This window comes from Nicotiana tabacum, chromosome 4 (genome assembly GCF_000715075.1).
Source record: "Nicotiana tabacum cultivar K326 chromosome 4, ASM71507v2, whole genome shotgun sequence".
In the NCBI taxonomy this organism is placed as follows: domain Eukaryota; kingdom Viridiplantae; phylum Streptophyta; class Magnoliopsida; order Solanales; family Solanaceae; genus Nicotiana; species Nicotiana tabacum.
In genome coordinates, this window is record NC_134083.1 from 92,057,163 (window position 1) to 92,072,211 (window position 15,049).

Genomic DNA, 15,049 nt, shown 5'->3' on the forward strand with positions numbered 1-15,049 from the left:
GCTACCATTGAGAGAGGGAAGAGAGGAGAATTAGGAGAGAAGAAAAAGAAAGACGAAGAAGATAATGCGTACCTATCGCGTTTGGATGCGTCGCAATTGGGATTAAAGAAAGAACGAGGAAGACGAGCTTTTTTATGTTAGGGTGTCGTGTTTGTTTTTATGTTTGAATTTTGTTTTTGGCCTAAGATGTGTTAAAATATAGCACTTACATGTGCGTGCGAGCTTGGACGCGACGCGGATGCGATAGACAGACTTCACTGCCATGAGCAATTGGTCCATCAATTTTTTTCATGCTGAGGGGGATGCGATGCATCCGCCTCGTTTTCCCATATCTGGATCCCCTTTTTTGGACGCAACGCGTCCTAAGTGACTTCTCTGAATTATTGTTTTGGACGCTGCTGTGGACGCGATGGGCAGACTTCACTGCCTTGAGCAATTAGTCCATCAATGTTTTCATGCTGAGGGGGATGCGACGCATCCCCTCTGCTTTCCCATATCTAAAAGCCGTTTTTTATTTTTTATTTTTTATTTTTTTATACATACAAGATCTAATTCCTACAAAACAATGAACTAACTAACTTGGGTGGCCTCCCAAGAAGCGCATGATTTAACGTCGCGGTACGATGCAACACGTTCTTCATGCCTCCACTAAATCCATCGAGGTCTTGTGACGTGCAATGTCACCACCCCAATAGTGTTTTACTCTCTGGCCATTTACCAAGAATGTCGCATTAGAACCTGTATCACGCAATTCTACCGCACCATGAGGTTTCACACTAACCACTTCAAACGGACCCGACCATCGAGATTTAAGCTTCTTGGAAAAAGCTCTAGCCTTGAATTAAACAAGAGAACTTCTTGACCTGGCTCAAACTCACGATGTTGGATGTGCTTATCATGCCACCTTTTGGTCTTTTCTTTATACAATTTGGCATTTTCATACGCATGCAATCGAAACTCATCAAGTTCGTTGAGTTGTAGCAATCTCTTCTCACCGGCCAAGTCCATCTCTATATTTAGCTTTTTAATCGCCCAATATGCTTTGTGTTCAAGCTCGACGGGCAAATGGCATGCCTTCCCATAAACCAACTTGTACGGAGAAGTACCTATGGGAGTCTTGTATGCAGTGCGATATGCCCATAATGCGTCATCTAGCTTCCCGGCCCAGTCCTTTCTATTCCCACTTACTATTTTTTCCAAAATCTGCTTTACCTCTTTGTTGGAAACTTCTACTTGACCACTCGTTTGGGGATGATAGGCAGTGGAAACCTTGTGCTTAACTCCATATTTTGCAAGAATATTGTTCAGCAATTTGTTACAAAAGTGAGTTCCCCCGTCGCTTATCAACACTCTTGGAGTCCCAAAACGTGTGAAGATGTGCTTCTTTACAAAGCTTACCACTACCTTTGCATCATTAGTAGGAAGAGCAATGGCCTCCACCCACTTAGAAACATAGTCGACCGCCACCAAGATGTACCTGTGCCCATTAGAATATGGGAATGGTCCCATGAAATCAATCCCCCAAACATCAAAAAGCTCTACTGCCAGAATATTTTGCAAGGGCATCTCGTGTTTCCTCGTGATAGTTCCAGTTCTTTGGCATCTATCACAATTTTTAACAAAGGCATGTGCATCCTTAAATAATTTTGGCCAATAGAAACCTGATTGTAGCACTTTTTGGGCGGTTCTATCCCCGCCGTGATGACCTTCATATGGCAAAGCATGGCAGTCATGCAGTATAGCGTTCATCTCTTCCTCAAGAACACACCTTCTCACCAACTGATCTGTGCACTGCCTATATAAGAATGGCTCATCCCACATGTAGAGCCTTACATCATATAAGAATCTTCTTCTATTGTCAGGTGTCAATTCTAGTGGTGTCACCCAACTTGCAATAAAATTCACATAATCTTCATACCATGGGGCTTCACCTGAGGTGACGGCTAATAATTGCTCATCAGGAAATGTTTCTTTGATTGACCCTCCTTCAGCTACATGGTTCCGACTTTCTAATCTGGACAAATGATCAGCCACTTGATTTTCTGTCCCTTTTTGATCTCAGATCTCTAAGTCAAATTCTTGCAAGAGGAGGACCCAACGAATTAGCCTCGGCTTGGCGTCTTTCTTTTCAAACAAGTATCTGATAGCTGAATGATCTGTGTAGACGATAACTTTGGTTCCCACTAGATAGGATCTGAACTTGTCAAATGCCCACACCACTGCAAGCGACTCCTTTTTAGTAACTATATAATTCATCTGAGCTGGATTCATAGTTTTGCTCGCATAATAAATGGAGTGAAAGATTTTATCCCTCCTTTGCCCCAAAACCGCTCTGATTGCTATGTCACTTGCATCGCACATCAACTCAAATGGTTGTGCCCAATCTGGGCCAATGATAATTGGTGCAGTCACCAATCTTCCCTTCAGCTCCTCAAATGCTTTCAGACATGCATTATCAAACTTGAAGGTGACATCTTTCTCTAGAAGCCTGCACAAAGGAGAAGAAATTTTCGAAAAATCTTTAATGAAACGACGATAAAAACCTGCATGACCCAAGAAACTGCGAATGCCTTTGACGGATGTCGGTGGGGGCAATTTCTCAATCGTCTCCACCTTTGCTTTATCCACCTGTAGACCATCTTTTGACACCTTGTGCCCCAAAACTATACCTTCACGTACCATAAAATGGCACTTTTCCCAGTTTAACACCAAGTTCGTCTCTTCACACCTAGCAAGCACTTTATCAAGGTTCATCAAACAATTATCAAAAGAACATCCAAACACAAAAAAATCATCCATGAATACTTCTACAAATCTTTCAACCATGTCAGTAAAAATAGCCATCATACACCTTTGAAAAGTCGCAGGTGCATTACAAAGACCGAAGGGCATTCTCTTGAACGCATACGTGCCATAAGGACATGTAAATGTAGTTTTCTCTTGGTCCTCTATGGCTATAGAAATCTGATTATATCCCGAATAACCATCCAGGAAACAGTAGTATTCCTGGCTAGCTAACCTATCAATCATTTGGTCAATAAAGGGAAGGGGAAAGTGGTCTTTCCGGGTGGCATTGTTAAATTTTCTATAATCTATGCAAATTCTCCATCCAGTGACAGTTCTTGTAGGAATTAAGTCATTATTTTCATTAACTACTACAGTTATCCCCCCTTTCTTCGGCACACATTGAACGGGGCTTACCCATTTACTATCAGAGATTGGAAATACAATACCTGCATCAAGCCACTTAATCACTTCTTTTCTTACCACTTCTTTCATGATTGGATTTAGTCGGCGTTGGTGCTCTACACTTGGCTTGTGTCCGTCCTCCATGAGGATTTTGTGCATGCAGAAAGCTGGACTAATGCCTTTAATGTCAGACATTGTCCACCCAATTGCTCGCTTGTGCTCACGTAGCACCCTTAATAGCTTTTCTTCCTGCAATTTAGACAAGTGAGAAGAAACAATAACAGGTAAAGTGTCAGAACTACCCAAATAAGCATATTGAAGGTGAGGGGGTAGGGGTTTAAGCTCCAATTTTGGAGCTTCTTCAATTGACAACTTTGGAGGGGGGCCACTTGGCCTATTCAGGGGCTCAAATGGGTGTATTCCTTGCATGTAAGCACATGATGCATCTAGGATATGCATCATTTTTTCAACCTCATCTTCAATCATCAAGCTATCAAACAACATGATTGCTTTTTCTAGAGAGTCCTCTAGATATACACTCGTGTCGAGAAGTTGCGCATCCACCTCCACAACAGATATCATAGAGAGCTCCTCATAGTGGCGGGGAAGTTGGATTGCTTTGTAGACATTGAAGACTGCTTCCGCGTTGTCCACCCTCATAATCATTTTCCCTTCTCTCACTTTAATTATTGCATCACCAGTAGCCAAGAGAGGTCGTCCCAATATGATTGGAACTTGTTCATCAGCCTCGAAATCTAGAATAATGAAGTCAGCTGGGAAGATAAATTTCCCAATTTGCAGCAGCACATCTTCAATCACTCCTTCGGGGTATGATATGGACCTATCAGCTAATTGCAACATCACCGTGGTTGGTCTCGGAGCTCCCAGACCCAATTACTTAAACAAGGACAAGGGCATCAGATTTATGCTTGCACCCAAATCACAAAGAGCACGACCCACATCAATATTACCGATTCGCACTGGAATGGTGAAGCTGCCAGGATCCTTAAGCTTTTGGGGAAGCTTGTTTTGGACCCTTGATGTGCACTCCTCAGTAAGCGCAACCGTCTCGAACTCAGTCAATTTCCTCTTGTGAGCCACTATATCTTTAATGTACTTAGCATACTTTGGAATTTCACGACGTACATCCACTAATGGAATATTTAATTGAACCTGACTCAACATAGAGAGAAATTTGTTGAACATGCGATCGTCATTTTTTTTCTGCAATCTCTGGGGGGAAAGGTGGTGGTGGACTTGTAGCCTCCATTCGCTCTGAACTTGCATCATTTTCCTTTGACTCGTGTATTACCTTAGGTGCCAGCTCCCCCTCAGGTATAGGTTTTTCCTTTCTCTTATTTGGCACTTCCTCTAGTTCCCTCCCGTTTCTAAGTGTAACTGCATTAACTTGAGGGTTCTTCTCTGTATCACTGGGAAGAGAGCCTGTAGGTCTAGTATTTTGATTTGCTGCTAACTGCCCCATTTGCCTCTAAAGATTTTTGAAATCGGTCCTGAGCTGTTGATTGTCTAGCAACAACTTTTTCAGCAAGTCATTCGTACTCTCTTCTATTTGTTGGGGTGGCTTCTGAGGCTGATTAAAATTTCCTTGAGGCCTATACTGATTCTGATTCTGTTGATTTCCGCCCCATGAGAAGTTATGATGATTCCTCCAATTTGGATTGTAAGTGTTCCCATATTCTGCATGTTGATTCATAGGGCCTCTGTTTTGTTGCCCCACATAGTATATAGATTCAGGATTCGTGGGGCACATGTCACTCATATGACTGTCACCACATATTTCGCAACAAATAGACATCTGTTGTACATGTTGCATTTGTTGTGTTGTCATTCGGTTCATCTGATTTGCCAGCTTTGCAATATCTGCTCTCATGGCTGAGAAGTCATCAAGCTCAATCAACTCAGCTGACTTCTGTTTAATTGCTCTTCTTGCATCCCCATCTCCTTGCCAATTATGGTCATTGGCAATGAAGTTATTTAGCAAGAGTTGTATTTCACTATACGGCCTTGCCATGCAACTACCCCCACAAGCTGAGTCAAGATTCATCTTTGATGCTTCATCTAACCCATCAACAAAAGTGCGACCCAATACCTCATCAGTCTGACAATGATGCGGGCAGTCTCTGAGTAGCTTCTTGTATCTTTCCCAAGCTTGACGAAGCGTCTCGCCATCCCGTTGTTGGAACCCAAGAATTTGGCTTCTCAGCGATTTTGTCTTCTTAGTAGGGAAAAACTTGATTAGAAATTTCCTTGCTAAATCATCCCAAGTGTGGATTGAGTTTGCGGGCTCCTTTTGCAACCATTCCTTAGCTTCCCCCAACAGTGAAAAGGGAAATAGTGTCAGCCTGACATAGTCCTTGGAAACGTTCGGATAATTGTAAGTGTCCGTAATTTCCAAGAAATTCTGAATGTGCCTCTGCGGGTCCTCATGAGATAGACCCATATATTGTCCTGTGGACTGAATCAGTTGTACCATGTACTGTTTGAGTTCGAAATGCCCAGTGATATCAGGCTTCACAATAGCCTGAGTCATATTAGCAAGATTGGGCCTTGCGGCTTCAATCACCGGACGCTCTTCATTACCTGCCATCTCTATTGGCTGTGTTTGAACTACGATGTCCAACTCTCTTTCTATTCTCGTTCTAGCTTCGACTTCCTTTCTCACTCTATGAAGTGTTCGTTCAATTTCTGGATCAAAAGGAAGTAGGTTGTTTGCACTTCTACTCCTCCGCATTCAAGAGAAGAGCCTGTGAATACAAACAAGGCAAACTGAAAATTAAAACTTGAACAAATAAGTAATAACAGCTTAACTCAGTCAAGTAGCTAATTTCTAGGTCCTCGGCAACGGCGCCAAAAACTTGATGGGACCAAACACACTCACACAAGTATACGTGGTCGTCAAGTAATAGAGTAGTGAATAGAGTATCGTTCCCACGAGGACTTATGATTAACTTTTGACTAATTCAAATCTAAATAGCTTATCAATTCAATCGATTCCTTATAAAATAGATAATTGTCTAATTTACTACCTAAAGACTATCAAATAATGGAATACCAGAAATCAACACAACACTTAAATAGTTTTAAATAACAATCAATGGGAGATAATATTCCGGGGTCACGGGTTATTTAACAATCATGTTGCATTCTTAGCTTAAAATAACTAATTGATTTATCTGGATTGTTGGTTCACATGGTTGATATTACTCATAAGAGTCTGTCGAACCCTTACTAGCTTATTCAAGCTAACTTAATACCTATATGTCTATGGAATTAAACTTAACAAGAACGCATGTACAATTCCTGTATTGCAACCGAGCAAGGCAATTAGGTATATGTCTATCCCAATTGCGAATCCTTTCCCCTATGCCCGTGTTTAAGAACTTGCTCTATTTAATTCTATATGCAATCTAGAGTTCCCACTTTCGAGTTCAACTCTAGATTCGTAGATAGTATTTCACTGTTAGCTACTCAGGAAAATAATTGAAAACAGAATTAAATAAACAACCCAATATGATAAAATCAATTTCGTCAATTTACACTTCAAACATCAACATTTATGTATACCCATGACCCTAGAACAATAGGGTTCTTAGCCACTCATATTCATGTAATCATCAAAAATTCACAAGAGTGCATAAGAATCAATAAAAGAAAGAGAGAATAGGAACTCAAGATGAATTCCGTGGTTTTAGAACTTTGTTGTGGCTTCTCCCCCCTCTCCAATATGTTAGCTGACCTAAAGGAGGTGTTTTTGGCTTATATATTGCGTACAAAAGTCGTGGGCCAAAGCTCTCATATTCCTAGTCCAAATCGGCTTCAGTGATTGATGCTAAGGTGGATGTGACGCATCCACCTCGCCCTCTATTTCTCAGTTTTGCATGCGAGGGTGGATGCGACGCATCCACCCTTTGTTCCTCCATTTATGCTTTGCCCAGGTGTGGATGCTTAGGCGGATGCTATGGGCCAACTTCACTGCTAAGGGTGCACGCATCCAATCTCTCTTCCTCTACCTAGAGCACCTTTTCTTCATATTATTTTCACTCCAAACGCCCTAATTCACCACACACAACTCAATTAGTCATAAAACCAATAATTAAACCATGTTGGGCATTTTAAAGATCAAATAACATCAAAAAGCGGTTAAAACATGGGTAAAGTAATATCAACACATATCGAAATATGCCAAACATCATTATTCGTGATAGACATTTTCATGTGAAAGTTGTGCTCTACTTGCTTCTTCTCTATGATTTTTCTAGACCCTCATCTAAAGTTCTTTAGGTTGATCCTGAATCATGCTTCGTTTTGAAACTCTTTGGAATGGTTTACTATCCTATGATGGTCAATCATGTCACTCTTAAATTTTGTTTCTAGAATTACAACCATAAACTTGCCTCATATGTGCTTTGTGCCTTCCAATTTAGTATGATCCTGTCTATATGTCTTGGCTAGAGCTGTTGTTAGTCACGGCTTTAAGAACTAAGTGTTTAAAGCTTCGAAGCTATTTAATTAATTCTATGTGTAGTTTGTCACTTGTATGGCTAAGTTTGGCATCCATTTGGGTAAGTACGTTATTCGTTTAGGCCTGGTATGTTGGGCCTGCTTTGGTACTGGAGGTTCGAGGCATGTTGTCTGCACTTGGAGTTTGGGCCTACTGTCCGCATGAAGTCCTAAGCCTGTTTGAAGGCCCAGATGTATTACTGGATTATTCTACATTTGTATTGGGCCTTTAATTATTTAAAATAATCTGTAATAGCTTGTAAAACTGAATGTGGGGAAATTAGTTAAAAAGCGGCTAGGGTAGAAAACATGCTTATAGGGTCTATGTGTTTTATTTGCTATTTAGTTTAGCATGCCTTATTTGTTAATTCGTTTAGCGTGCTTTATCTTTGTACACTAAAAGAATCAAGCCTATAGGGATCACACACACTTCACTCATACACTATTCAAAGCATGTTAGTACATGCCATACTCACGACCCAAAATGGAGGGCCATGACTAGCACCCGGGCCATACCTGTAGAGCACCAAGGTACATTTTATCTAACCTTTATTATTATCTATAAGGGCCGACGAGATCAACATAAATGGTATACATGAATAATGAACAACCAACAATGAAAGATAATGGCATGAACATACATAACATGGGTCGACAAGGCTGTCATGAAGCTATATATAAGGTATGAGCTAACAAGCTGCCATGAGAGACTATACAATAAAAATCAGCCGACAAGGCAATCCAAACTATACATGAGTCGAACACCTTTCTATAAGCCTCTAAAGGAACATAAGTGCTACAACATTGCCAGAATACGGCCCCGACAGACCCATAATGTCTATAACAAAAGTGCATACCAAGACCACGGCAAGTCCGGAGAAGGGATCTCGCCAATAACCGCTAAATTGGGCAGCCTACTGTGGTGGAGGGGACTGCGTCTACCTGTCTATCAGGAGCCGCAACACGACATGTAGCATCCACAAATGAAAGGGATGTCGGTACGAATAAAGTACCGAGTATGTAAGGCAAGAAGAAAGCATAAATAAGAACAGTAATATAAGCAGGGATAGAGAATATACAACCTGTAACATCTGAGTGCCTCTGAGGGCGACTGATATGAAATGCATGATACATATATATATATATATATATATATATATATATATATATATATATATACACTTTTAAAAACATGCGCCTCTATGGGCATCATCATACCGTACCCGACCGTAATAGGCTTGGTAAAAATGTACCAGGCCATCATAAGGCTCGGTAGAATCATACCCATCCATGTGGAGCTCAGTAAAACCCAACTGATCAGTGGTTGAAAAATCGGTTCCGTACCCAACCGACTATAGCACGGCTCGGTAGAGTAAAATAGGTACATATATATAATGCATGTTGGACTCATTGGAATCACATTCTGACCTTTCGGAGTGACGTAATGTAGGTAACCTCCATATACATTATTAGGACTAACTCTTCGTCATGGATGTTATAAGAATCAGGAAGTACCAAGCACATTGATAACATAAGAATAAGAGAAGTAACATCAATATCAATTGTTCCATAAGAAGGAAAATAATGTAAGTACTGCTAGCTTCTAAGAGTGGAATATCTTTGGGAACTCGTTCATTACATTATGTATAATCAGAGTATCGTGCAAAAGAAGGAAAGGGATAGCCTCACATACCTTGTATATACTGCCCAACCTCAAGCTATGCAAATGTCACGACTCCTTAGTCTACAATAAGAGAAATGACACTATCGTTATCGTTTAAGCGTCGTAACTATTATGTATTGACCACAACCTATTTTACGATGAAACAGACAACACCTCCCCTAGATATATGACTTCACACAAATCACCAAACACCAAACAATATCAATAATAATCATATTAAGCCTCCCAAAATAGTCCGCCAACCAACAATATTACTAACAAGCCTTTCGATAGATATCTCACAAGTTTTAGCTTCAACGACTTAGCCGCAACTTGGATAATCTAAAATACATGTAGAGTAAGAGGTTCCTTACCTTTAAACATATATAACAACTCCAATTTGACCTTACTTCACCACGAAATATCCTTCCAATGCTGCCACAAGAACAAGGAAGCGAAACTAGCAATCAATTCGGGTTTTTCTGCACTAGAATCACTTTGGAAGACTTAATATCACCTAGGGTTGATATTAAAAACTTTAGAGAATATTTTACATAACTTAAACCACTTAAAACAATCTACCACATGATATTTAACCATCCAAAAATCAGCAACAACAAGAAGAACAAGAAACTTACTAGCACCACGGGATTCCCGACACTTGATTTGTGTTTGTTTGCCCTTTGTTTGGGTCTTGGATCATGAGAGAACCTTGAGAGAGAGTTTTTAGGTGTCTAGGGTCTGAAGAGAGTGAAAAAGAATGAGTTAAAATGGGCTTAAGGCATCTCATATATATCAATATATCTCAACCGCCTATGTGGGTCCCATAGAGAGCTGCTTGCGCAGTCTCGCGAAAACACGAATATCTCTCTACTCCGACGTCGTATCGACGAATGGTATAATGCGTAGAAAACTAGACTCATATATATATTCTTTTTGTGGGTATATGACCCCGTAATTCTAAGTAAATTGAGAGAAAAGATTAGTAACATTTGAGCTAAAGTTTAAGTAAAATTATGAACGTAAGTTGCGACAACCTTTGTCGACTTTTGTTTCATAACTCGTTTGACTTCAAGACTTACGATATGGATATTATATGATTCAAATACCTTAAAACGCGACCGCCTGGGTATATTAAGCACCTCTAGTTTTACCCAAAAAAGTTACACCATCCTTGATTCGTTTAACTTCTAATACTAGTTAACCACTCTTATACACCCTTGTATCATTTAAGACCAATAGGATTAACCTCTTATCATCTCAAAGATAACCTCTCCTCGGATTCACGTCGACTAAATTATGGTGTGATCTAACGTATGCAAATATGAGTTGTAACACCCTCCCCTCCTTAGGAACATTCGTCCTCGAATGTAAGGGTTTATGGGGAGTCTAACTCATCGTGGATTCCGACGGAATTTCCGGCCGCATTTCCCCTATAAAATGGACACTAGCAAAACTTGCAAGCAGTTAAACCCAACCTATGGCCTCACAAGGCTATACAAAGCATTATGGATAATACATTATCTGCATATCACCATTTTGTATTAAGGAAGAGTATTCTCAAGCTATTGCTTACCTCATAGAGTCGTTTCAGCTTCCATTCCATCCTTTGTTCTCCCAGCATCCTCGTTATCTTGAATCTGGAACAAGTAAGGGTATTTAGACTCCATCTCCTGTTCTGCTTCCCATGTCATTTCTTCCATGTTCTTGTTCCTCCACAATACTTTGACGGAAGCTACATCCTTTGTTCTCAGCTTGCAGACTTGTCAATCTAATATAGCCACTGGCACTTCTTCATATGATAGATCCTCTGTAACTTGTACATCTTTGATAGGGATGACCTGAGAAGGGTCTCAAATACATTTTCTCAACATAGATACATGGAATACCGGGTGGACAAATTCCAATTCGGATGGCAATTCTAACTCATAAGCAAACTCTCCAATTCGTCGAAGAATCTTATACGGCCCGATATACCATGGACTCAGCTTACCCTTCTTCCCAAAACGCATAACACCCTTCATTGGTGAGATCCTCAGGAAAACACAATCACCAACCTCAAACTCCAGATCACGACATCGAACATCAGAATAAGACTTTTTCCTGCTTTACGCCATCCTCAGCCGTTCTTGCATCACTTTCACCTTCTCAACGGCTTGGTGAATCAACTGTTGCCCATATAACTCTATTTTGCCGATTTCGAACCATCCAATTAGTGATCTAAATCTCCTCTAACACAATGCCTCGTACGGGGCCATTTTAATACTGGAATGGTAGCTATTATTGTAGGCAAATCTATGAGTGACAGATGGTCATCCCAATTACCCTTGAAATCTAGAACACATACTCGTAGCATATCTTCGAGTGGATGGAATGCAATGCTGAGATTCACTTGTGTGCATAAACCCTTCTGAAAAGATCTCCAAAAGTTAGCCGTAAATTGAGCTCCTCGGTCTGATATAATAGATACCGGTACACCATGAAGCCTAACAATCTCCTTGATATACAGCCTCGCATAACCTTCAGCCATGTAAATTGTCTTAACTGGCCGAAAATGGCCAGATTTTGTAAGTCGATCAACTATCACCCAGATGGAGTCAAACTTATGATAAGAGAAAGGTAATCTAATAATGAAGTCCATATTGATCACCTCCTATTTCCAGGTCGCAATCTCTATATTCTGAATCAATCCACTTGATTTCTAATGCTCGATATTTACTTGTTGACAATTAGGACACTGGGCTACAAATTCTGCAATAGACTTCTTCATATTATCCCACCAATACAGCTCATTAACATCATGATACATATTTGTCGAGCCGAGATAGATGGAATATCGGGACTGATGAATTCCAATCATAATCTTCTCGCAACCCTACCACATTAGGCACACATAATCGGCTTTGGTATCTTAGTGATCCATCTCCTCCGATCTCAAAAGTCGTAATCTTACGCTGTTTAATGCCCTCTATCAATCGTACTAAGGTAGGATATTCATATTGTCGTGCTTTTACCTCGGCTACCAAAGATGATTCTGCTATATTCTGTACAGTAACACCTCTGTCATCAGAGTCTAACAATCTGATTCTTATATTGGCTAGCCAATGAACCTCTTTAGTCAACCCTTGTCTACCTGCCGTAATGTGTATTAAGCTTCCCATTGACTTACAACTAAGAGCGTCTGCCATAACATTGGCTTTACTGTGATAGTACAAAATCTCGACATAATAGTCTTTCGGTAATTCAATCCACCTACGATGCCTCAAATTCAACTCCTTCTGCTTGAATATGTATTGTAAACTCTTATGATATGTGTAGATGTCAACATGGACGCCATATAAGTAGTGCCACCATAGCTTCAAAGCATATATTACTGCAGCCAATTCCAAATCATGAGTCAGGTAATTATTTTCACGTTTCTTCAATTGTCTCGATGCATAAGCAATCACCATCCCATGTAGCATCAATACGCACCCCAAACCTATACCTGAGGCATCATAATATACCACATAACCTTCTGTTCCTTCTGGGAGAGTGAGCACTGGCGCGGATGTTAATCAATTCTTTAGCTCCTGAAAACTACGTTCACAAGCGTCAGACCACTGGACCTTGGTATCTTTCTGTGTTAACTTAGTCAATGGTGCTGATATAGAGGAAAACTCTTCTACAAACCACCTATAATATCTTGCTAGCCCCAGGAAGCTGCGGAATTCTAACAGTGTTATAGGTCTCGGCCAATTCTTTACTGCATCGATCTTCTGAGTGTCGACACTAATACCCTCGTCAGATATCACATGGCCAAGGAATGCTACTGAGTTTAGGCAGAATTCACATTTGGAGAGCTTAGCATATAACTTACGATCCTGAAGGGCTTGTAATAGTATCCGCAAGTGGCCTGCATGTTCCGCCTTCGAATGAGAATACACCAGAATGTCATCAATGCATACAATCACGAACACGTCAAGATAGGGTCTGAATACACTATTCATGAGATCCATAAAAGTTGCTGGAGCATTTGTTAGCCTGAACGACATCACCAAGGACTCAAAGTGACCATATCTTGTTCGGAAGGCCTTCTTTGGAATATCCTTTTCCTTAACCCTCACCTGATGATACCCTGAACGTAAGTCGATCTTTGAGAAATACTTGGCACCCTGGAGTTGGTCAAACATGTCGTAAATCCTTAGAAGTGGATACTTGTTTGTTATAGTAACCTTATTCAACTATCGATAATAGATACACATCATTAATGACCCATCTTTCTTCCACACGAACAAGACTAGCGCACCCCAAGGTGAAATGCTAGGCCTAATGAAGTCTTTCAAATGCACCTTCAACTCTTGCAACTCTGCGGGGGCCATCCTGTATGGAGGGATAGAGATTGATTTAGTGTCAGGAAACACATCAATGTTAAACTCAATCTGCCTTTCAGGAGGAAGGCCTGGGAGTTCATCTGGGAAAACATGTGGAAATTCATTGACCACGGGGATTGATTGTAGAGTAGGCGTCTTCGCCTCCGCATCCCTAACGTGAACGAGATAATAAATGTAACCTTTCGAAATCATCTTCCTTGCCTTAAGATAGGAAATAAACCTACCTTTCGGCGTAGCAATGTTCCCCTTCCATTCAATGATGGGTTCACCAGGAAATGGAAACCTAACTATCTTCGTACGACAATCAACGTTTGCAAAGCATGAGGCTAACTAGTACATTCCCATTATCACATCGAATCACCATTTCTAACTCAAATAGATTTGCCGAGGTTTGACGACTACAAATCATCATTGTGCAACCTCTATAGATACTTCTAGAAATCATAGAATCTCCTATCGGAGTGGATACCGCAAGTGGTTTACTTATCAATTCAGATTCAACGCCAAACTTATTAGCCAAAAAGGGTGTAACATATGATAATGTAGATCCCGTATCAATCAGCGCATATACATCATAAGAAAACATAGAAAATATACATGTAACAACATCTGAAGACGACTCGAGATCTTGTCGACCTACTAGAGCATAGGTTCAATTTTGAGTACCGCTCGACCTCAGCACTGCACCTCTACCTCTACCATAACATGTCAACTTCTGAAAACCCCGTGCTCGAGGTCGAACTGATGAAGAAGAACTAGAAACAGATCCAGTTGGCTCAGCCATACCACCACCTCCTCTGTTAGGACAATCCTGTATCATATGGCTAGGATGTCCGCAAGAATAGCACGCATCGGAACCTCGACGGCACACTCCAAAGTGGGCCTTGTCGTACTGATCACAATGGAGTGTAGGGGGTCTCGTCTGACAAGTATCCCTATGATGTTGCAAGCCTGATGCCTGCGAACTCTAACCTGGACCAGGATAGATAAATTGATCATACCAAGGCCTCTGAAACTATGGAGGAGCACTAGCTACAGGTGGCACCAAACTCCTCGAATACTGGGGCCTGATACTACCTCTAAAGTAACCAGAATACCCTGCGAATCTCGCCCTCTTATGTTGGCCCCTATCCTGCTCCCTATCTGCCCTTTGTTGGCGCTTACGATCCTTTAGTGTCTGGGCATAAGCCTGAATACGTGAAATATCCACGCCCTCCACCACGGAGGCTATCTTGCACTTATTTATCATAAGTGGTCCCAACCCATTCACGAACAGGTGCACCCTACCTCTCATCTCGGCCAC